This window comes from Portunus trituberculatus, chromosome 47 (genome assembly GCF_017591435.1).
Source record: "Portunus trituberculatus isolate SZX2019 chromosome 47, ASM1759143v1, whole genome shotgun sequence".
Classification (NCBI taxonomy): Eukaryota; Metazoa; Arthropoda; class Malacostraca; order Decapoda; family Portunidae; genus Portunus; species Portunus trituberculatus.
The window spans coordinates 16,474,062-16,499,753 of NC_059301.1; the positions used below are offsets into that span (position 1 = coordinate 16,474,062).

Here is a 25,692-nt window from a genome sequence, read left to right on the forward strand (position 1 = left end):
AGTGCCTTCATCATCACATTTTGCTACCTGGTTGATCCTGCCAGTAGTCATATGCTTGTCTCAAAGATTAAGCCATGCATGTCTAAGTACAAGCCGAGTTAAGGCGAAACCGCGAATGGCTCATTAAATCAGCTATGATTCATTGGATCTGTACCCACACTTACTTGGATAACTGTGGTAATTCTAGAGCTAATACATGCACCACGTCTCTGACCGCAAGGGAAGAGCGCTTTTATTAGTTCAAAACCGGTCGGGCCTCGGTCCGTCACCCCATTGTGTTGAATCTGAATAACTTTGAGCTGAGCGCACGGTCTCCGCACCGGCGCCGCCTCTTTCAAGTGTCTGCCTTATCAGCTTTCGATTGTAGGTTATACGCCTGCTAGTGACACGGACAGCCGCCGCCGAGCAGTCTTTGGCTAACGTAAGTAATATATTGGTGTAACTCATCATTTCACGGTGGTGCCATGTCATAACCTAACGTTGGTAACCTCCAGGACAACATATCAGTGAACTAACACCTGCACATACTTATAAAAACCAAATAATTCAAATCTTGAAAACGTAAACAAACCGATCCCCTGACCCGCCGCCTCTCTCAGCCATTATCTGCCTCATCTCTCACTCATTACAGGCCAGACAGGTCACAAAGTGGACCCATAGGCCTAATCTTTCATGTCAGTTGTTGAGATATATCCGCAATTACCTGATTTGTGTGCTATGGAGGCTCAGTGAGAAGCGGGCCTACCCATGACGTCACGAGCCCCAGGCTGTGACGTCATCACCAGCTCCCGCCCAAAATGCCGGTCCCAGATGCTCGACTTCCACTATTATTTATATTTGTCTCAGTTCATTTATTTCGAGTCACAAGTGCCTTTTAAGGGTTTCTAATGATAGTTCGCAGTGTTTTACGTGTCTTCCATGCTTGAGTTGAGTGAAGTACGGTGATGTAGAGGGTGTTTATGACTTGAATGGGAGGGCCAAAATACGCTAAAATTTTTACCTCCGCTATCTGTGATTTTTTATTTGAGGTTGTAGCGAAGTGTTTGTGTTTTCAAAAGATGGTTTATCATGAGAAAAGTGTGCAAGGCTCCTGAGAAGTTAAAGATGTGGACTTTAAGAATGATATGTAGTCCTGTTAATATTGTAAACAACGTCATTTTTAAATATTATTTTTCTAATAGGGCGAGTTGCCAGGTTTTGATATATCGAAATGATAGTCATAATTTTTGAAAAACGTTATCGATTCAGTTGAATGAAATTGGTGGGCTTTGAAATTGTGTTTAAGCAAGTCGAAGTTCTAATACTTTATTTAGTATATTTTTGAGCTATTTTATTATTCCTTTTCTCGGCAATGTTTTTGTATTTTAGAAGTTAGTTTCGATTGATAACGAGTCAGAATTTTTATAACATTCGTGTCCAGCTGCCTTTTTGGGAATCCTCATTTTCAAAATGATTTGCGTAACGAATATATGTGACGTCATCAAGGAGGCCGACCCCCACCCCGGCTGGACCCAGGCCGATACCTGGCTCCAGGCCCGAGGGTGTGGGGTGGTGTGTGTGTGTGTGTGTGTGTGTGTGTGTGTGTGTGTGTGTGTGTGTGTGTGTGTGTGCCTTATGTTTCGTTATGAGGAGCCCACCAGCTGGAACCACTGACACCCAGCTCCCAGCTGGAGGGTGTTGGAGGAAAGGTGTGTGTGTGTGTCATTTTCTTTCATGGTACTTAGCGTGTGTGTGTGTGTGTGTGTGCAGTCTCTGACGAGACAGCCAGACGTTACCCTACGGAACGAGCTCAGAGCTCATTATTTCCGATCTTCGGATAGGCCTGAGACCAGTGTGTGTGTGTGTGTGTGTGTGTACATGTGTACTCACTGTAGGTGAACAGGGGCTACACGTGAGAGACACACCAAATATCTCCACCCGGCCAGGGAATGGTGGTGTGTGTGTGTGTGTGTGTGTGTGTGTGTGTGTGTGTGTGTGTGTGTGTGTGTGTGTGTGTGTGTTCACTGTTTGATCTGCTGCAGTCTCTGACGAGACAGCCAGACGTTACCCTACGGAACGAGCTCAGAGCTCATTATTTCCGATCTTGGGATAGGCCTGAGACCAGGCACACACCACACACCGGGACAACAAGGTCACAACTCCTCGATTTACATCCCGTACCTACTCACTGCTAGGTGAACAGGGGCTACACGTGGGAGACACACCCAAATATCTCCACCCGGCCGGGTGTGGGTCATCTGGCTTGTGTGCCAGCGCTCTAACCACTGAGCTACCGGGCCGTGTGTGTGTGTGTGTGTGTGTGTGTGTGTGTGTAATTCACTATGGTCGCCCGGTAGTCACCCAGCCAGCCTTCCCCATTACGGAACAAGCTCAGAGCTCATAGAGCGATCTTCGGATAGGACTGAGACTGTGTGTGTGTGTGTGTGTGTGTGTGTGAGATGGTCAAGACAAGATATGGAACTCCGCCGGTGTTGCCTCCGGGCCGACTCCCCCCGTGGTCCCCCAGCCATCACCCAACCCCCAAACCGGCAGCCTGCGGGTTCAAATACTTTTTTCAAATATTTCCTAACTTTGATATTACGTTTCAATGGTATGATTTTATGGTTTCTATAAATGTTTCGTTGTGTTTGAAGTGTTTTCCGCTTCTTTGTTGGGTAAATATGTGGCGTTTAGTGGTGTTTTATGGCATATGTTAAAGGCTTTGTAACGGTCAAAATTTTTCATTTCCCATTTTTTTTTTTTTTTTATTTCATGGCATAAGTGCGCTTTTATGGTTATTTACGTATTTAGCCGAGTCACTCCCGTACTCGTTCTCTGTGATGGCCACAGACCAGGTTGTGACTCATCATAGCCCCAGCTGGCGCCTCTTTTCCAAACCCTTCAGTTCGTCAATATTTTGTCTAATATCTAGTGATTTTGTGCGTGTTTTCGTGTTTTTATAGGTTGAGGTGTGTAGATAATAGTAGTAGAAGGTGGAGGAAAGGAGAAATAAAGGAGGATAAGGAGGAACGAAGGAGAAAAGGAGAAAGAGGAGCAGCAGCCAAGCCACTATACTTAAGTTACCCTTCATTTCCTCAATATTTTGTATAATATCTAATGTTTTCATGTCTTTCTAGGCTCAGACGTGTAGACAAGAAGAAATATAAAGAAGGAAAAACAAAGGAGGAAGACGAAGAAGAAATGAGAAATAGAGACGGAACAGGAGAAGGATCCAAGGAATAGGAGAAGGATCCAAGGTGTAATATTTAGGTAAGTGTCCCTTGTAATCCTAACGTCCTTTATAATGCATTTTGTTGGTTATATATATATATATATATATATATATATATATATATATATTATATATATATATATATATATATATATATATATATATATATATATATATATATATATATATATATATATATATATATATATATATATTATATTAAGTGTGTTCAGTAGTGTTGCAGGTCATTTTGGGTGTTGTAAGTATGTTTTGGGTGCGTTTCTTGAGTTTTCAATGTGTTTCAGATCTTTTAGGTATATTTTACGTACATTGAGTGTATGAAGTGAGATGTTTTTTGTGTGTGTGTAGTATTTGCATGTTTTGAGTGTTTTGGGAGTTTTTTGAGGGTTGTATGGTGTTTTAAGTGTGTTTTGGGTTAGATTTGAGTGTTTTAAGTGGTTTTGGTGTGTATTAGGGGTCTCCTGGATGTGTGTGGGGATGATTTCAATATAAATTGGGTGTCTATAGTGGTGTATGTGTGTGTTTGGTGTCATTTGAGGTGTTTCATGGTGATTTTAATGTATTTTCGGATAATATTGATTGCTTTAAGCAGTTTTTGTGTGGAGCACGGGTCATGAGTATGTGTGTGTTTGTGTGTGTGGGGATGATATTGGTAACTTGGGTGTCTGTAGTGTGTTTCGGTGAGCTGTTTATATTTTGAGGTTTTACAGGGTGTTTTGGGTTAGTTTTGAGTGATTTAAGTTGTTTGTTTGTGTGTGTGTGTGTGGGTGTGTGGGTGTGTGTATGGGGTGTGTTTTGTGATTTGGTGTTGGTATTGGTGTATACAGTGTGTTTCTAGTGAATTGTAAGTGCGTTTGTTGGTACTTTGAGGTGTTGCATGGTGGCAGTATCCAAGGTGATGTGGCAAAGCTAGGTTCAATAATTTCAGTCTTGACCAATATAACAGGTTCAGGAGACTGTTCCAAATTGATATGGACGGTAAACTGAACAATGGTTTTGGTATTTTGTAAGCACGAGCGATAATTTGGAAGTGATCATTGAGTCAGTAGGCTTGTGTGTGGGTGAGGCTAATTCACAGTGCATAAGCTGGAGAACATTAACATGAAAATAATGACAAATATTTAATGTGATTCACAATATACATAGAGGTGAATGACATTGGGCAACCTTGCTTATTGTAGGCAACATTAATGTGAAGCTTTGAGTGTGGGTGTGGGAGTGTAGTTTTTGTGGTTTGTCTGTTATTTGTATTTAAAGGAGAGACGGAGAACTATGATGAACAGGATTGTTGTAACTTACTGCTAGGGATTCTCTCTCTTACAACACCATCTAAATTTACCTTAACATAGTCTAAGTCATGAATAATAGTGGTGTTGAAATACAAAGCCAGCATCTCACTCTCACAATGCAGTGCTGGCAGACATACCTACAGACGACCCCCGCACGGAACAACAACGACTTATGTGCCTCAGACAGTCAGTTCTCCTACTGCTGTGTCAATGGTATCCCGAAGCAGCGCATGTGTGACGGCTTCAATGACTACTGCAGTAACGGAGAGGCGAGGAGATGGCCTTGCTTTTGTCACTCTGGTACGCAAGGCTTAACTCATGCCCTGAACTCCATTGTTTCATATAAAAGTTGCAGGTTTTCTTACAATGTATACAGTATAATAAAAGATCACAACTTGACAGTACTGATGCAAATGCCTTCCTTGTGGCAGGATGAGTCTGTGCAGCTGTGTGGCACTGACGAGTGTCGGGAGAAGAATATCGGGTGTGAGCCCCTGTGCATTAACACTCGAGAGTCATACTACTGCCAGTGCCGGCCAGGATACTGACTCGTCAGGAAGTTCAACTGTGAAGGTGAGGCCTGGATTGTCACTGTCACTCTACGGTATGTCTTCTTAAACTTCTCAGCCCTTCACCTCTACATTTAGCAGCCAAAAAATTTTGTTATGGTATTTAAGGGTACTTTTGTTATTCTTGGCATACATGAACATGCATTTATTCTCACGAGTATGACTAAGATCAGCGATTTGCGGATAGGTTGTTCTTTATGATTAAGTATAATTTTTTATCTTCCCATATGCATTTCTTATTAGTGATGTAATTTTTGTAGTTTTCTTTAACGTATTCCTGAATATTTGTTTCTGAAATGCGTGTAAATCTCTCGTTACTCCCTCTTTTTTAACCTCTGTCCTTAACTTCTAATAAATCTGTTTCTGAGTGTATTTCTCCACACTCAGACGTTGACGAGTGCGTGGAGTCGCCCAGATCCTCTCCATGAGGGAACATCCATTTTCACTCTACAGATGTTTGTCAGGTTTCTGAAGATGCGTCGACGTGTTAGCATCCACACAAGCTTCCCCAACCCACCCAGTGTACCACAAGATAACGGGCACTGAGGTGGACAGGAGCGCGCGGCTGCAAGCACCGCGCGGTATACGAGGGCGCTAAGAAGTTTACCATATGAAAGGTGTGGTGCGCGTGGGCCGGCACATGTTGCCGTACGCAAGTGTGCACGTGTAGCGACCTGACAAGTGTGTAGAGAACCACCGAAGACGACACACGACAGAGGGAAAGGGAATCGGATAAGCGCCTGACAACACGTATATCTCACGCCCACGCCCACGCCCACGCTCGTGCTACGTGGGTCCGTAGGCGTGTAGGTCGGGTAGGGTGTGTCGTCAGGGACCGACCGTCCAGTTGACACGACACAGTAGGCTAATATTGGCTATGCAATTGATAAAACCGTTGTGTCCCTCGCCTATCACTAACACACTCCTTTTCATGAGGGCGAAGGTTGGCAGGAGCAGGTACTGGCAGTGGTTGTAGTGGTGGTGGTGGTGGTGGTGGTATTTATATGCTTGTGTGAAGATAGATGGATTTGATGGGTTGATAGATATGTAAATGGACAGTTGGATAAACAAACAGATAGATGGATAGGTAGGCAGATAGATAAGTCAATGAATTCCTATATAATTAACAAGTTAAAAGTGTATGTTTATAGAAAAATATCTATATTCCTCTATTTAGTATCCTTTCACCCTGGTTTATTGTTAGAAATACTCGTATAACAGGTGGTAGAATTAGAGAATGAGAGAAATACTATAGTCCACCTTTTAGGCACCTTGACACTCGTTCCGCAGGAGCTGCCAACACTCGCTGTACAACTAGATACTACTTAACATTTCCTGCTCTGACAAATAACCATAGCTGGACACGGTAACGAAGAGAAAGATGTCACAATAACCAATAAAACGACATGTGGTATTTGCATAAGTATAGTGTCTCATTAATAAGAGATTTAGTAACAGATAGTTATCATAAACATTTACACATACGTACTACTGCCTTCGCAAAGAACCTCCTGCTACGGCAGTAGTCTGTTGATGATGGGTGGTGGTGGTGGTGTCATTTGTGGCGGTTGGCTATATTGATGGTGGTGGTGACAACATTTGTGGCGGTGGCCTATACTGACCCATGCACACCCAAACCCCCAAACACACACACACAAGTAAAATAAAAAAAGTGAAATGTTACTGTATTACCGACAGTTCTTAAGCAGCGCCAAGCATCAAGCACCAAGCGGCATGACAGCAGTGCCTTCACCATAACCTTCCACACTGCCTCATCTTCGTCTGTTAAAGGTATTTATAAGGTCATTCACTGGTGTTGTCATGCGCTCGCGGCGGCTCGGCGGGCTCCGTGACATACCATTGTCTGAGCATGCGCTTAATTGTTTACGCTGATTGGTTCTATTCTTTGATACTGAAAAAAAAAGCATAATTATTTCCACTAATCACGACGGCCCCTGAGGTTAGGTTTAGTTGGGTTAGGTTAGGTTAGATTAGATTAGGTTAGATTAGGTTAGGTTAGGTTAGATTAGATTAGATTGGGTTTAGTTAGGTTAGGTTGGGTTAGGTTTAGTTAGGTTAGGTTTGGTTCTTTTCTGGAGGAAACTAATTTTTTCTGGTAGATTTCGGCTTGTTTTTAATTAATCTACCAGTTGTTTTCTTATGCAAATCATAATATGTTTTGGGGCTGTAAAAAAAAAAAAAAATTGTTGATTTGCGCCAAAAACAAGTGGTATTTTAATTGAAAGCAAGCCGAAATGTACCAGAAAAAAAGAGTTTCGTCCAGAAAGGGCAAGGTGGTGAAACTCTGTAGGTTTACCAAACATCAATCAATTCACTACATATCTCACCAGAAACACATAAGCCACATCAGAAAATCGTTGGTTGGGTGAAACTGTAAATTGACCACTGGGATAAGGTAGGAGCCAGGACAACCTCGGAGGGCAGAAGATTCCAGAAGTTAATGACTCTAATTGAAAAAATCTTTTGTGTATGTCAGTATGTATATGAGGATAGAATATTTTGAGAGGGTGGCCCTAAGTCCTGGCATCAGGTGTAGTAATGAAGAAATTAGTGTGTTAATCCATTAAATATTTTCCACACCTTTATCAGGTCAGCTCGGAGCAACCTACCCTGCACTGAATACAGACCCAGAGCAGAAAGACGGAGATCCTCACTATTTTAATTACCACATAAGTTTTTGAAAGAGTGTTAGATCACCAAATAGTAAGCAGAATTAATATGAAAATGCATCCTGGTACTGAAGGGGTTAAGTGAAATCTAGGCAAGTTACGTACATTTCTTTAGGGGATAAGGTTAACATGGGGAGTTGACACTACATAGAGGCTGTATACGAGGCTGCCCAGGCCTTGCTACTGCCTGCCACAATAGGTGCTGTGCTAATGGCTGCCACCTGCTTCCTGCCTCACCTGGCCAAGTAAGAAGTGAGTTCAAGTCATTTAGGCTGTGATTCATTTAGGTTGAGAGTTGTTTAGACCGTAATTTGAAGACAATTGTTTTATACGTAAGAAGCTGTTATTTTTTTTAAAGGTATACTAACATGTTTGTTTATTTATTCATCTTACAAATGGCCTCACAAATATTGCAGCCTACACAACCCATGGCACAGAGTCACGGCCTGAATGAATCACCACCTGTAGTGTTCCTTCTTGAGTATTATCACCTCCAGGTGCTAATGTATCAAGCATCTTCAAAATTCGAAGCTGTTCACCTGTATGCCATGAATATTTATGCAAAAGAAAATAGCCCAAAAACTGACAATCTGCTGTGTGGTAGAAGCAATGGATGAGTGAGTGTGTTATGGTTCAGCAGGACATAGAGGTGTGATGTGCAGACTGGCTGGTTTATATTATGGTTTATGTTTGAATTACTGCCTCACAGTGTTGATGTTTATGATTCTGAGTTTTATATATAAGGTATCTCTTTCAGACTGATAAAATCCACCATGTGTGTTGTACTCAGTTAGTCTCACTTTTCCAGGACAAAGCTGAGTTGACCCCTCAGGAGATGTGAAAAGTCAAGACAAGTGGCTTTCCTTCAAAGGCTAAGACAAGCAATGGCAAGTGGAACCTGATAATTTTATCTTGAAATGATGCTGGGTTGCTGGCTTGGATGAAGGTAACTTTAACATATTGTTTTACGAGTAGTTGATAATTAGGTGTCACTAAGTTGGATACATCCATGTTGAATATTGGTTAAATTTGACACTTCTAAATTAAGGGAAGAGGGAAGACATGTATGGAGCAATGCTGGTGGAGATTGAAAACCTTAAGGAATCTATCTACAAACGGTATATACATAGAAGAATGAGTGGAAGGACCAGCAGTAAGGGGCCTGGACATACAGTACACTGCAGTGAGGTTTACTGAACACCTTGTGGTTAGGGTATGTCTTTCTTTTTGTCAAACTGTCCACTGTAATTTTTTATACAAATTTTATTGCAGAAAAGTTTATTTTACTACTTTTGTAATACAAAGGTTAAGGGGCAACCACTTGAGAATATTAGTACAACAGCTTTGTAGGAGTGGTGTGTGGTTGCAGACACTCCTCTGAGGCCTGCTGCATTGTTAGTGATGCATAGTGTAGAATGCAGTTTTTTTCATCAACTTTGAAATTTTCTTTACATTGTAATATGACTTATTTCTTTATTTCATCAATCTTACCAGTGATCCCAGGAAGACAACACAGCCAATTGGTAGATACTGCAAGAGAATGGTTCACTGTAATCATGTGTGTCCTCACTATTGTACCTCGCTGTCAACATAACCTATGGTCTTTTCTTATTTAATAGCAATTGTACACCATAGTATCTTTGTTTTCCCATGCTAATGTACCATGCCATCAACAGAACCTATAGTCTTTCATGTTTCTTGGTACACACCTGCATAGTGTACACCATAACACCTGTGAGGTCCTTAACCCACCTTGTCATCCACAGAAGTTGCAGAGGCGAGCCAGCAATGTGGGCCAAAGCTGAGGAGAACAGGAAGATCCACACCAAGCTGAAGGAAGGATATGACTGGAGGAAGGATTGAAAGTAACATCCTGCTGCTGACACATCTTACTGTTGCTCAGGTGCTACAGCGACAGACATTCTAATTTATCAAGACGAGGGAGTTTTCTTAGCTACACAATATAAATGGGACACAAGTTTTTTTAGGTTTGAGCAATCCAGTAGGAAATGCTAGCCAGGTTTTCTGTCCCAGTTCTGTTACGTTTTTGTCTCGGCTATTCCAAGTTGTTTATATCTTTGCTTTCTTGATTTTTCTCTTTGTCAGCTACATATTGCTTATGATTAACTGTTATTTATGTTTTTATCACATCTTTGCCTATTAAACTTGTTAAGTTTTTATATCCGTGCTTACCTAACCTCTCATTACCATTCTCAGATGTTTGTAGCCTCCGCTAATCATTACTCTTTCTTTTCATCTGTTTGCACTTCTTTTTGCCAGTCTCAGATCTTTGCAATATCTATAGAAGCATTGGGAACCTACCTTTCACACTTCCCTTTCATCCATCCTTCTGTATACCAGTTTAAGATACATGTGAAAAGCACCACTCATAGACACCACCTCCGCAGGATCAGCAATGTTTCCCGTGATCATGGAGGGCAAGATCGAGGACAATGTGGACCTTAACTTACAGTGAGTGAGCAGTACTGGACCAAAGGAAAGGAGAAAATCGGGCAGCAATGAGAAGAGGGGCACAAGTGAGGGAGGCATTGAGATGGAGAAGAGGATGGAGAATACAATGAAGATGATGAAACATAAAAGAAAAAAGATGTAGAATCAAACCACTTGGAGAAGGACGATAGGTTATGTTCACCAGGAGAGGATGCAGCGGAACACCCCAAGATGACGTACTCCTGCCGGGAAAGCAATGACCAAGTGCATATGATGGCACATACCAACAGACTGCCGGTGACCCTCTCTTTCAGGCACCATGTATTAGCACCCCACCAGGAGATTACACAGGTAGAGAATAGGTGTATGTTGGAAAGTAGAGAGAGAGAGAGAGAGAGAGAGTGAGAGTACTATTAACCTTTGTGTGTTAGAAATAATAATGTTAGGGAAGATATAAAGGGAGAGAGAAATGGATATAGAGGTTAAGAAAGGGACTAGTAACAATTGAGGTCGATAGACAAGATTGATAAGAGAAGAATAGAGGGAGAGAAATGGATTGAGGTTAAGTTAAGATGACAGTAACAAAAATGTATTAAAGAGTGGTGTTGGGGGAAGGAACAGAGGGAGAGAGGAAGAACGAAGTGTGTTTAAGAGAAGTGTGTCTGGGAAGGTGTGGATTAAGAGAGGAAGGATAGAGGCTTAAAACAGAAGCAGTGTTTAAGAACTATTGTTGGAATTATAGGTAAAGATATGGCTTCATCAAGTAGGGAGTTGACTGTACATAGAATCCTCCTCATGAAAACAGCAATGAAAAGCCCTGCAACTTACTCAGTACTGTGTTATAAGTAGCAGAGATTGAATGGCAAAATATACAAACTTACAGGCCACAGCATATTCTCCATGTACAGAAGACTTGTATTTTCAACTTGAGCTAAAGACAACATCTCAAACTTATTAATTTTTTCCATTAGTTGCTGTCTGGATTGCCACCATTACCACTAGCACCACCCTTCAGACCAATACACTAAGAGGCAGACTGCACTACCACCACCCTGAAGAAACCAATGCATAGCAGCCTTTACCACCACCCAGATTGGAAGTCTGGAAAAGCAAACGCCATAACTCTGCCGGTCGTGTGTGTTTGAGGCAAGTGAAATTAGGTTTGATAGATATTCTGAGTAAATATGTAGAGTATTCACCATCATTTCAGTCACCTGTAATAGGCTAATCGGGTGTTGTGAGTCACCATGGGATGGCAAATGTAATTACCTATTCTTTGATCAGGAGAGTGAAATGTTGGTAAGTGATAACAGGTGAGCTGCTTATCAATGGTTCACACATCCCACAAAATCATAAAGGAAGCTACAAGAAGCCATCAGCCCTACACTTGGCAGTTCTTGTATCTGTTATCACCCATCTTTTTATTTATTTATTTTATTTTAAGTTTTTATGTCGTTTTCATATTCTATTAGGGGTAAGACAGTGTCTCGTAACAGAGGACTTTGAATTTGGGATATGGGAACTTTTACCCCAAGTGGACGCCCTTCCTAACCTTGGATTTGAACCCATTTGCTTGAGGACCCTGCAGCCCCATCCATAAATGTGTGTAATCTTTTTAAATCTCTCTGATGACTATGAACCACAATCTGATTACTGTTCCATTCATTGACCACAGTTTGCAAGAACACTACCACTATAATCAACATCAGGAGCAGATAGGGACTCGCAGAAGAGGATGTGGTGATGCCTTGGTGAAAGATAAGGAGATCTGAGATTTGGGTGTGACTGTCAACACTGTCTGACAAACTGGATAGTGTGTGTGTGTGTGTGTGTGTGTGTGTGTGTGTGTGTGTGTGTGTGTGCGTGCGTGCGTGCATGTTTGTCATGGTGGTACGTACCTCACTGTTGCATCCTTACCTCATTACAGTGTTGTGCAGCTCCAGGGAGTTCCAGAGTTTGCCAAAGAAAGGAATGAATGATTGAGAATACTGGTTAACTTGTATTAAGGGTGAGAAAAAAAAAGTTGTGCAGTAAGGCCACAAGAGCGAGGGAGGCATGCAGTTAGCAAGATCAAAAGAGCAGTTGACATGAAAATAGAAGATAGCAAGGGATGCATATCATTAAAGAAAGAGGCTGAAGACAGTCAGTGAAAGGAAGGCAGTTAAGACAAAAAGCTTTTGATTCCATCATGTCTAGAAGAGCAGTATGAGTGTAACTCCATACATGTGAAGCATACTCCATAAGGGCCCTGCTTAGAATTGACAGTTGGCAGGGATGAGAAAAACTGTTGGAGATGTTTCAGTTTGTAATCATCCTCCTGATGGTGATGATGATGGTGATGACATTGAGTGAGATGGTGAGGGAATGACATAATGGCATTTTGAAGATACAAACAACTGCTGAGAGAGAGAGAGAGAGAGAGAGAGAGAGAGAGAGAGATGCAATGCTCTTTTACCATATTAACTTTCCTTTTCCAGTAGTTAATGTCAATAGTCAGAGGTCTTGTTTTAGAGGTTACTTTATGTATATTGTCTAGAAATTACTACAACTATTACTGTCTATTTATCAGTTTCTGTCACTGTTGTTTTATGACAGAATAATAAACATTTTCTGAAACTACTGTGTAGGTGCTTGTCTTATTGTCTAGTAAAACCTGCCTGTTTAGATGTTTGCATTTGTATATAGCCAACGCTTACTGGGAAACTATCAACTAATGGTGTCTGTTTAGATATTTGCATTTGTAGATAGCCAACACTTATTGGGAAACTATCAACTAAAGGACAGTGTTAACTCCTTTGTTGTTTAGTTTTAAGTAATTGTATACAGTGTTCATATTCCTTCAGTACAGGGATGGATTTCTACCTTGAGATTTGGGAGTGACGACGATTTTATTGACATTAGGAAGGGTCTGGAGGTCAAAAGATTAATGTCAGTCTTTACTATTTTAATCCCCACATGAGTTTCTGAAGCTGTATAAAATCACCAAATAGTAACCAGAATGAATATGGAAACGCGTTATGGTACTGAAGGGGTTATTGCAGGCAATGTTAGCATGCGAATAAAAACGGTTAGCCCAACGCACAATAACAAGTGCTCGGCTTAACCACATCGACATCGTTGCTACGTTGTTATAAGATCTGTGGATCGCTTAGGGCATTGCTATGAGCAACACGCTAACAAGTTTTATGAATTCCACCCCAAAAGAAGATGATGTAGGTTTTTAAACGAAACGACAGTTATTCGTTCATAATTTTCTCAAACCATCCAAAAAGCATTTAATAAGACAAAGAATAGAAAGAAAATGTCCTGAGATATACAAAATAGAGGAATAGGCAACTCCACCATAGGAAAACTCGCGCATGCGGCATGCCTGTCATGTGTCACGGATTGTGGGTTGGTGTTGAGTGTCTGTTGTTATTGTTTCGTTCCTTCGTTCTTTGCAGCTTCCTGGCCTTTGTGGTGAGTACAGCTCCTGCTCGAAGGTGTTCTGGTGATGTACGGTTACTTCAGTGCTCAAGGGAAGTGTGGTGACCATAAGAAACGAGGCAGAGATTATTGGTTCAATGTTGCACAAACCAAGATCCTACAGAGTATTTTTTAACTTGGTGAAAGGCGTAGCTATTTTCTGGTATAGTTTTAGAGTAGCTTTTTGGTGATGTGGTGGTGTTGGCCGACTGGGAATTGAATGGGGAGTGATTTGTGAAAATAAGGTGTAATAAGGGAATGAGATCCTTCGGGTAAGAGAATACAGGTTCGTACCTTGATTTATTCGAATCTTGACTTGTTTGCCACCTGGCCTGTGGTCATTCTGGGAGCTATACTGATTGCAGTTTATGAAAATAAATAATCTGACCCGACTTGGCTTGATAAAATAGCCGCAACAAAGAACTTGTCTCGCAACAAAGGATATGATGTTAGAGTGAAGCAGGATATGATGTTAGAGTGAAGCAAGATATGAATCACTGTTGCCAACCGTGTGGCGATCCTTCTATCCTTGTGGATTTTAACCCAAAATCCTGTAAGGAAGTGAGTAACTACAAAATCTGAGCAATTTATTCTTAAACAAAGCAGTGGACGATGGGAACTTTATCAAATGGATGTTCATTCAAAGAGAGAGAGAGAGAGAGAGAGAGAGAGAGAGATGGATGTTCATTCAAAGAGAGAGAGAGAGAGAGAGAGAATTTTCTACAAATGCATAATTGACTTAGCAAGCTGGCAACATTAGTGTGGAACTCTCCTGCGGGACAACTTTCTTCCACTGACAGGATATGTTAGTGAGGGAAAACTTTTTCTTCTTTCTCCTGAAGTTTGTTCATATCTCGTTTCTTTTATAATCTTTTTCAGTTTGTAGCAACATTGTTACAATTTCAGGTACTTACAGTAAGTGCTTGTTGAAACTATAATTAGCGTATATATATATATATATATATATATATATATATATATATATATATATATATATATATATATATATATATATATATATATTTATTATATATATATAGTGTTTATGAATAGATGTTTCGTAAGAGCCATCGCGCTCTACAGTAGTGATCAGTGGAGGGCATGTTTTGATTAAATGTCTCCTGATACGCCTAGTTACTCCCACTCTTTAGTCCCGAGGTGATGCGGCGTGAGTTACTGGGGCGAGATGGTGACGGGGAGGCGAGGCGAGGTGAGGCGAGGCGGGGCGGGTCATGGAGCAATACCCTTAGTACTGATGTATTTGTGTCAAACGAAGGTTTATTAACACCTCTGTTCTCATTTATTCATTTATTTTTTTTTTGTGTTGTACTCGGAATTAGGAATGAACAGACGCACGGACATTTATGATTGTTTGTTAGGGTTTGACAGACCAAAGGTACGGAACTCCCTGGCAACATATAAACATTGCTACTCGCTACTAGACTTTACTTTTCCGAGACACTCTGGGACACCAGCGATTTCTAACAAGTTGTGATGAGCTTATTATCTCGGGCCTCTAGAGTTCCAGCATAGTGTGGCTGGCTTTAAAGCGCCGCTCCTTACTCTCTGTCCCAATGTGTCGAGGCTGTGACCACCTCCACGCAGAGTTTGTACTGTACACACCGGCTAAGACTGAAAGATCCTGCTGCTGTGATATTGAGGTTGTGATATTGAGGTTGGAGGTAACGGGGTCGAACTTGAGGGAGCAGAGTTCTCTCTTATTGATTCTGCGCATCCTGACTCAACCCTCGCTGCTCACCCCCTCTCCTACTTCAAGTCTTACACACACGCTCTCTCTTCCTCTTTCCCTCTCCCATCCCTGTTAGGTTGTTTGTCTGATGCAAGAAAACCTCATGCTTGAACCTTGTATCATGAGCGAGGCTTAAAACTTGGAAGGAGCATTAGGCTGCTGCAGGCCAAAGGCAGACCATGGGAGGCGCACCATTTTCACAGCACCAGCTGCACAGTCGTCCCTCCCACAAATGGCGGACCGGAGCGGCTTCACGGTCGCGGTAGGATTTTAGCAGTGGATATACCGGCTAAATACATCTAAGGGAACTGGTGCCAAGTTTAATTAATATCTAAGTGGGACGTGGTGAGGTGTGAGGCGAGAGGACCCGCCTGCTGACACCACTGCACTGCACACATTATAAACCATTCGTGGACATCCAGTAGGATAAGCCTGGTAGGTGACATGTTTTCCTAGAAGGTGCGATTTTCTACTATCTTTCTTTTCTACTCCTTCCTATCTAGCCTTTCCTTGACCTTGGCAGCACACAGTAGCAGTAGAATGGTGCCAGCAGTCTACGTTAGAAACACCCCGTCCTGGTCAGCTGATCGGCGGCCGGGGTTGGCCGAGGCAAGTTAAGACGCGGATCAATGTAGAACTCATGAACTGTCGTTCGCTGCAAGTCATGTATGACAGATTAGCGGCTCTCAGGGTGCCCGCCGAGAAAGGAAGGAGGCGAGACTGTGAACAAGCGGTGTTGATAGATTTTAACATCAAAGCTGCCGTGGTTACCTAGAGATTTCCTGAATCAATTAGAATTCGTGGAGTGTTGTGAAAATATCATAAAATCTCATTTATCAGTTCAGTTAATTATGTAAACATGGTATATATATTTACGACCTACTAGTGTTTGCGATAACTCCCGAACAGTCAATAGTCATGGGAAGCAAAATTGAAAGGCACATTACATTGTCGCTAAAACTTAAAATCCTGCAATATATGCGTACATCGTCACCCAAAGCCAACACAGAAGGAGTCACAGAAGTGCTAAGAGTGCTCATCGGGTCCAACACTGAAACTCTCCGGGATCTTCCCTTCCTTTCCTGACTTCCTCTCTGCTTCCTCCGAGACAAGGGTGCCAGCAGCGGCACGTGGTTTCTCTTGTCCCTCCCTGTACTACACACGTCGCCACTTCTGTTCTCGCCGCCCTTACTTTTTTTCTCTTCTTTTTCCTTCCGTTTCTTTGGTGGCGGCGCTCACCGTAATGACGGAGGCTGCACTGTTACCAGTACTCTGATCACGCACGGGAAGTGGTGAAAGATTTGGTGTAGTATGTTTTAAGCGGGGAGGGTGGAGGCGGCGGCGGCGGCGGTGTGTGTAGGTACGAGGGGAAGAAGGTTGTGGGAGTTACAAACGGTGCCACCTCTGCTGCACACACACACACACACACACACACACACACACACACACACTACAAACCTCGCTGCATGCCACCACCTCCACCACACCTTCCCACGACAACCCGGCTTACGCTACTACCACTATCACCACTCCACCACCACCACCACCACCACCACAGTTGTACGGTACGCTGTCATCCATCACTGCTATCAGTTGTCAGTGCGCACCACCACCATCACCACCACCACCACCTCTAGTGTATGCTTGTTACTGAATAGTGTCACGCTACATCACCAGCATGTACTGCCTACCATCACCATTCGAACTAGAACGTCATTATCCGCTATTTCCACACAGCCATGCACCAAAATCACCATAAAATCACCACCACTATTTTGTTATCGCATACCACCACCACCACCAGTGAGGCAATAATACGCTACACCACCACTCAAAACACCAACCAGTCCCCTTCAGTGCACCACCACAGTACACGCCACCGCGCCACATGCCACGCCTACACCATAACCATCACTCCACCGCACACTGCCCCAACACCGCTTATTACATACCACATCACTACCAGTACAATAGACGCCGCCATCACCACCACCACCACCACCACTGTCACCACCATCAAACCCATCAGTAGACTCCCGGTAGAACTACACTCTTTAACCCATCCAATATTGGGACACATTTTTACCTTGAGATTTGTGTCCGATTAGACCATTTCATTGACATTAGGAAGGGGCTATTGAGATCATAAGATTAATGGCCACAGTCTTCACTATTTTCATCCACCCCATATCAATAAATTTCAGAAGCCGCATAAAACCACCGAATAGTAAGCAGAATGAATATGAAAACGCGTCATGGTACTGAAGGGGGTCAAATTCTTGTCACGTGTCTCTTAGTACAAATCCCTACACGGAAAAGAAAGATGTATTACCAAATGATATGCGAACCAGAAAAAAAAGACACTGGTAGAAGTAATATAAGGAAAAACCAAAGAAAAACTAAACAATGCATAATCGGATATCGCAAATGGAGAAATGATAACACACCTAAGCACACACACTGCCATTTTCTTCTGCGAATGATTTACGATCGTGTATAAGTGACACATCGAAAAATTCTTGGACATTGTAGGGGGCGAGCAGTAGGTAGCAGTGTTATAGGAACGTGACTAAGTGGCCTCATTTACGTGTCTGGAGGTAACGGTTGTTGGGTAGAGAGAGAGAGAGAGAGAGAGAGAGAGAGAGAGAGAGAGAGAGAGAGAGAGAGAGAGAGAGAGAGAGAGGAAGGGAAGATAGTTGAAAAGAGTGCTCTGAAGGAATCGTGGTCAGCTGGAGTGGCGTTGGCATCTCCTTTTCTGCAGCAAGAGGGAATCAGACACTGCTTTAAGGGATTCTAACCTACCACTTTGTACAGTACTAAGGAATCAAATACTTTTCTCATTTTAGTGGATTAAATGACAAGGTTACTCCACAGCTTTGTTTAGTACTGTATAAGCTCTTAACCCTTTCAGTACCATGACACGTTTTCAATATTCATCCTGCTTAGCATTTAGTGATTTTATACAGCTTCAGAAACTTGTGTGGGGATTGAAATATTGAAGATTCTGGCTATAAATCTTCTGAGCTCTGTAAACCCTTCCTAATGTAAATAAAATCGTCTAAATCACACCCGAAACTCGTGGTAAAAAATGCGTCACAGTACTGAAGGGATTAAAGGGAGAAAACAGCACTGTATTGTTGTAATTCACTTCCTTCTTTTATCTATTTTTTTCTTTTTACAATTTTCGTCGTCTTATCATAACGAGGGGACGATTTTCTTTCACGGTTACTAGTTAAACCAAACGTGTTCCTGCTTCCCATGTGTGTGTGTGTGTGTGTGTGTGTGTGTGTGTGTGTGTGTGTCGTGCCTCAGACGAATAGCGTGTGAGGGTCTGGGTCACGTTACATTTGGTGCTGGTGAATATGAGGCGTAGCGAGGATGGACGAGCGTGACAACGGAGAAACCTGCAGAAGGAGTAGCAGCAGCAGCAGCAGGAGGAGGAGGAGGAGGAGGAGGAGGAGGAGGAGGAGGAGGAGGAGGAGGAGGAGGAGAACTGTTTGTCGTAGGTATGAATGGTTCAGACGATGTGTGCAGTGATAATTTACAATGGTCGCGCGCGCACACACACACACACACACACACACACACACACACACACACACACACACACACACACACACACACACTCTCTCTCTCTCTCTCTCTCTCTCTCTCTCTCTCTCTCTCTCTCTCTCTCTCTCTCTCTCTCTCTCTCTCTCTCTCTCTTTTACTGTCTGTTTGCATATATTTACTCGTAACCGCCTTTTATGGTTACCTGTTTAGCCTTATAAATGTGGAGACAGTACGAACAGAGAGAGAGAGAGAGAGAGAGAGAGAGAGAGAGAGAGAGAGAGAATCAATCAGATAAGCTGTCTTGGAGTATTTTCACCTTTAGAGTCGCGTAGATAGTGAGAAAAGGGAAAGAGAACGGGAGAGGCGAGGCGAGGCGAGGCAATGCGAGGGGAGGAGAGAGGGGAGAGGAAAAGAGAGGAGTGGGTGGAAGAATCTCCAGACGGGATGTTCGACCGGTTTTCCGCCCATTTCATGACGTCATAGGTCGTCTGCCTCGCCCGTAAACCGCTGCCCCTTCAGGACTTTCCATTCCAGAGCTCATATTTATTTATTTTGTGAATCCGCATTTGTGGCATCGAGGAAATGGAGCGGTGTAGATTTGTGTACATTTAGGAGCGTGCGCGTGTGACAGCTAAGACAAAGAGAGAGAGAGAGAGAGAGAGAGAGAGAGAGAGAGAGAGAGAGAGAGAGAGAGAGAGAGAGAGAGAGAAAGGATGCGGTAATGGCCATAGACACACGCGGTTCTTCTAATGACTGCTTCGTAGATTTCTCACCCGTGCGTCACCCTTCGCTTTATATGGGACGTAATAAGCCAATCAGTATGGGACAAATATGGCCTACAGTGCTCTCTGGACAGCATCATTATACGTATTCTCTCTCTCTCTCTCTCTCTCTCTCTCTCTCTCTCTCTCTCTCTCTCTCTCTACCTTTTTCTCTCTATTACCTCAGTTGTCATCCGTCAAATAGGACTTCCACTCCCACTGACCGGCTCCTGCACATCTACGCCCACTGGAATTATTTTAGGGAGTGCAGGAGAGAGTGCAGGAGAGGAGAGCATTATTGGGTGACAGGTGCGAGGATGTGTGTGGGACAAGGATTGACGTCATGGACAGATATAAGGACTTTCTTTTTTCTCTTTGGGAGGAATAATGGAAGAAAGAAGTCATCAGATAGAGAGAGAGAGAGAGAGAGAGAGAGAGAGAGAGAGAGAGAGAGAGAGAGAGGGCAACAAAAATGACTAGCGTTGCAATCTCTCCTTGGCTCCAGCTCTCCTTTCTTCTCTGCTTTCCCTTCCCTTCTCCAGTGCATTGATCTTTGTCACGACCATGGTTGGATCAATCTCCTTCAGGACTGTCACAATAGCCGCTATACAAAGGACTGTCTGTATGGACGCCCCTTCCTTTAGAATAATGGTCTGTATGATAGCCAGCCCTCCATCTGAGCTGTATACACACACACACACACGCATCAAGAATTCTTCGCTGTCATTTTTTTTCCTTTATTTTTTTTTCTCTCTGTTGAGTATGAATTAAGAATTTCCACATCCTTATTATTCTTATTATTCTCACGTGTTTTCGTCTCGTCTTGCTGGGAAAAGTGAATGATGAAAGTCTTCGTTATATGCAATTTTCTCTCCCTCCAAAGATTCACCAATTTCTCATTCTCCATTGTCACTCTTCCATGCTGGGCTCAAATTTTTTTTTTTTTTTTTTTTTTTTTAACTTTTATGAATTTGTTCGTCTTTTCCAGTCTTTTGTTGTCTGTCTTTGCACTAGTTTTGAATATCGTCTTTCTGCTTCACCTGTCTATATCGTTGCTTAGTTTTTTATTGATTTACATACAGGTAGGTAGGTAGATAGATAGATTGATAGATAGATAAGTGGATAGATATTAGATATATGGGTATATGATATATATATATATATATATATATATATATATATATATATATATATATATATATATATATATATAAATGAATAGATATATAGAGATAGATAGGTAGGTAGAGAGAGAGAGAGAGAGAGAGAGAGAGAGAGAGAGAGAGAGAGAGAGAGAGAGAGAGAGAGAGAGAGAGAGAGGGGGGGAGGGAGACGGGGAGATCCACCATGTGGTAAATTTTATTCTTCCAAACTACCCTAATTTTCGAATTGTAAAAAGTTAGGCGTTTCTTCGGTATGTTATTAAACCGTAGTGGGGGCTGCTGCCTGGCTTGATGGGGACCAGAGAGCAGGGATGATGGGAGCTAGCAGAGGACTGGAGCTACAGGTGCAAAAGTAAGCAATAAAAGATAGGAATTTAAGTTACAACCCATTTTATGTTGACGGCACTTGATACAAATGAAATATGGAATAGAAATTTTTACCAGAATAAAGAATCATTTAGTCTCGGCCGATGGCTTTCGTTATAACAATTTATAGCAATTTAAGATGTGTACTGTGTTGGTGGTGGCGTATTGTAGCGCCATACCGTAAAGTTTTATTCCAAATGAAACCTTTGCACTCATAACGTTCGTAACTGATCCTATCTCAACAATAAACTTTTTAACCACTTTGATGCTGGGATACATTTTTACCAAAAGATTTGTGTACGATTAGACCATTTTATTGACATTAGGAAGGATCTATGGATGTCAAAAGATTAATAGCCCCAGTCTTCACTATTTTAGTCCCCCACATAAGTTTCTGAAGCTGTATAAAATCACCAAATATCAACCAGAATTAATATAGAAACCCGTCATGGTATTCAAGGGGTTAAGAGTTGAAAGCACGAAATGTTTTCAAGAATATGATTGTTTTATACATGTATTGCCGTTACAGCCAAAACACAGTGTATTCCTAGTGTATATAGAGTATTCAGCATGAGTTTGTCGTCAGTCGCAGTTACATTTACACTGTGGCGTGCGGCTGAGTGCCTCATTAACTCACAGAGGCAGCTCAAATCTCACGATCGCCGAGTTGTTTTTGTCAGGTCGTCATGGCGAGGAAGGACTCCTGAATACACAGCTAACTTGAACCCACGCACGAAACCTGCCATTCCAAGGAAGCATAGATAACGTGCGCCGCGACCCTGCATGTCCTGCCGTGTAGCACAGTGATTGCCACGGAAAGAAGTCAGTGAAAAGAAAGGAAATGAAACAGTAAAAAGTGTATACAGTGTTTTTAAGTCGTATTTTGCAACATCAAACATCAGTAACGAAAACAACCGTAATGAATAATGGTGCTAATGATGATAAGAACTCCTTCACCTCCTCCTCCTCTTTCTACAACAACAACAGCATTTACTAGTGATGATACTCGTACTATTAATAATGATAAGAGAAGCTAAGCAGTGCACTTTGTTGAGATCGCTGACATTCGCGCTAAACACTTGACGGAGGATGGACGTCTTAAGTGGCGGTCACTCATCTCAGTCGCCAGTCGTCAGTGAGAGCGTTTATTGCACCGCTGTTCGTGATGTCTCTAAGGGCGTCGAGGCTCAGCGTTACCCACACGTGTATAGTTCAGTGGTGTGGATGCTACGGATGTCAGCGAAATGAAGGAAAAAGATAGGAAAAAAGATACGCCAGCCAAGAACAAGATCACTAAATGAATAAAGGAATGTATATATATGATCTCAAATGAATGAATGGAAAAAAGAATCAAAATAGTATAGTGGAGAAAATTAAATGTGTTCTGCCTGTAAATCTAGAACATTGATTTGTTTGTCAAAGTTGTCACTTGGTTCTATTCGTTCCCATCCTCCTCCTCCTCCTCCTCCTCCTCCTCCTCCTCCTCCTCCTCCTCCTCCTCCTCCTCCTCCTTTTTGTTGATACTACTACTGTTGTTGTTGTTGTTATTGTTGTTGTTGTTGTTGTTGTTGTTGGTGGTGGTGGTGGTGGTGGTGGTGGTGGTGGTGGTGGTGGTGGTGGTGGTGGTGGTGGTGGTGATGGTGGTGTTGGTGGTGGTGGTGGTGGTAGTGATGGTGGTGGTGGTGGTGCTCTTGCTGCTGCTGCTGCTGCTGCTATTGCTTTTGCTCCTGTTGCTGCTACTGGTGTTGTTGCTGCTTCCACCACCACAACCACCACCACCACCACCACCACCACCACCACCACCACCACCACCACCACCACCACTACTACTACTACTACCACCACCACCACCACCACCACCACCACCACCACCACCACCACCACCACCACCACCACCACCACCACCACCACCTCCAATGTCTCCACTATTTTCGTAACACCAACACTACCAATCTCATTACTAACAGGCTTCATTCACACTTCCTCTATAGGTATATGTGACCAGTTGAGGCTCGCACACACACACACACACACACACACACACACACACACACACACACACACATACATACATACATACATACATACATCACACCTTAATCCTATGTTATTCAGGGAGAGACACTGGCATTGATAGGCCGGTGATGGAGTGACAACTTTTGAAAAATTATAATTCGTGTGAGGGAGTTAAATATGTACAGTATATCCACTCACCTGCTTGTCTCCTTGCGCTTCAAAAGGCTTACACACGTGCCTCCTGTGCTTCTGCTGCTGCTGGTGGTGTCAGATATACCTCGATCCGCCACTCCCTTGTTTGTTTAGAGATGGAAATGGATTCATGACTCACTGTAGGAGAGATGGGAGGTGTGTGTGTGTGTGTGTGTGTGTGTGTGTGTGTGTGTGTGTGTGTGTGTGTGTGTGTGTGTGTGTGGGTAGAGTGATGATCAGAATACTGCATTAGGGTGGTATTCAGTTGTGTGTGTGTGTGTGTGTGTGTGTGTGTGTGTGTGTGTGTGTGTGTGTGTGTGTGTGTGTGTGTGTGGGAATGTGTGGAAGATTGATTAATGATGGCAGTGTGTAGGTTGGAAGGTAGAGGTGCTGATGTGTGGGTTGTTGCAAGAATGGGAAATGTATGGGATGTGCATGGGTCAGATGGGAAGGATGAGTGTGTTTATGGGTGCAGGTGTGTGTATATATGTGTGTGTGTGTGTGTGTGTGTGTGTGTGTGTGTGTGTGGATAGCTGTTTGAGTTGGTGGGTGAGGTACGTGTGAGCCACCACCACCACCACCACCACCACCACCACCACCACCACGCTTCTCCGGATCGGGCGCGGTGAAGGGCTGCAGGCTAGGGGGGAAGGAAAGGAGTGAGCCACGCCCATCACCTCGTGTGTGCCTCGCTTGTCTGGGTACAATTCAAAATTAAACGTATTAATATTCCCTGGCTTTAATAAAGGGAAAAGGTTTGACTTCAGTCTACCACCGGGAATGTGTGTTTTCTTCTTTCACGTCTCTTTTCATTTATGCTTTATTGTTTCTATTTCTCGTGTTTTTATGTTATCATTTTTTATGTGCTAATATTCATTTAGCTTCCTAATCTTTAATTTTTCATGCCTTTTCTTCATCTTATATCCTTTTCATCCATTCTTTCATGTTTTACTTCATCTTGTTCTTCGATTGTTTTTTCCAACCTTCTCTTTTCATATTTTTAAATATTTTCGTCAGCTGCACCATCCACTGTGTCTGCCAGACGTGGCGCGCCGACAGCTGATGAGGAGCGCGAAGGATGTCTTTACAAAAACCAGACGCTTTACATCTTATTATGTAAAATACCGGATAAAATTGTGTCTGAACGAAAACATAACTCTTGCAAGCTTTAGCAGAAATGTTTCATTCAGAGGCATCACCAGCCACCCATGTGGTCCCTCCCAATCTCAAACACCATTTGGACTCCGCCTCTGAGGCCTGGCTAGTCCTAGCGCTACCCCTCCCAGAATGCATCTTGCGCTCGCCTCTAATGGGCAAAAAATATAATTATTTATTTTTTTTTGCACTCTAATGAAATTTCGGGGATGTGAGTGTAATGGAGTGAGATGGATGGCTGAGGAGAGGAAATTGCCAGAAGTGCTGGTGTTAACATTTACTCTACGGACTTGAGTTGCGCGTTACTCGTGTACCTGTGCAAGCTTTTCACGTGGCCCGCGGGGCACTCAGAGGAGTCAGCCAGGCTGTGGGTGGCAAGGGTGGCAAGGACCTGTGGAGCTGTGAAAGACTAGTACCATGGGCTCCCTGTATAGGTGACACACGCTTGTGACAGAAGCAAATTATGTTGTTGTTGATGTGTGTCAGATTACTGGGATAGGTGACGCACTCATCTTTTATACTAGTTTGCTTGCTTTAACAAAATTCATATACTAAATATGCACCGACCGGATATTGTCTCTTGCGGAACTCATGTGAGCTGTTCTGGAATTGTCCTGTTCATTTGTTGGTGAATTCAGTGCTCTTCTGAAATAATTGTTGTATCTGCCTGTGAGGATGCGTCTCTGCTGTCGACGTAGCGCGGGATGTGACAGCAGCCTGTCAGTCCTCTGTCCTCTTAGGTAGGGCCGCCTAACAAGTGGCCTTGCTCTTGGATACATTCTCCTGGAGTACTTGCCTAGGTAGACTCGTAGAAGGTTAAATAGACATATACTTACATATAGATAGATAGATAGATAGGTACATGTTAGTATAAACACCACTCATTGATATCTTTTTACACATAATTTGATGTATTGTTTGTTGAAGGCATGGCGTGACTTTCGGTGGAAGACGGACAACCAGCACCAAAGTTCCCCGCATGAATTATTAACTCTCTGATAGTTTTGACGACAATTTATTTCATGTATTGACTTTTATGAA

General features: G+C 42.7%; 1 protein-coding gene and 1 long non-coding RNA gene across 9 annotated transcripts in view; both read left to right on the forward strand.

Annotated features, from left to right (window-relative positions):
• Positions 1–3,215: 3,215 nt before the first annotated feature.
• LOC123520824 lies at positions 3,216–12,857 on the forward strand. 7 transcript variants are annotated; one of them, XR_006679386.1, is made up of 9 exons: positions 3,216–3,249; positions 4,644–4,821; positions 4,953–5,094; positions 5,478–6,881; positions 7,701–8,032; positions 8,589–8,726; positions 9,547–9,683; positions 10,189–10,582; positions 11,203–12,857. It is a non-coding gene; the product is annotated as an uncharacterized LOC123520824 (long non-coding RNA). The 7 variants fall into 7 exon arrangements; XR_006679388.1 differs by having other exon boundaries at positions 7,701–8,025; XR_006679390.1 differs by having other exon boundaries at positions 6,789–6,881.
• A 742-nt stretch (positions 12,858–13,599) lies between these two features.
• Positions 13,600–25,692, forward strand: part of LOC123520769 (tyrosine-protein phosphatase Lar-like) — a 924,035-nt gene continuing 911,942 nt past the window's right edge. The window contains exon 1 of one of the 2 annotated variants that reach the window (XM_045283347.1): positions 13,600–13,690. The gene's annotated coding sequence lies outside the window, so the exon portion shown is untranslated. Of the gene's footprint in view, positions 13,691–15,685; positions 15,882–25,692 lie in introns of those variants that run through there. The other variant, XM_045283346.1, reaches the window with a different exon arrangement.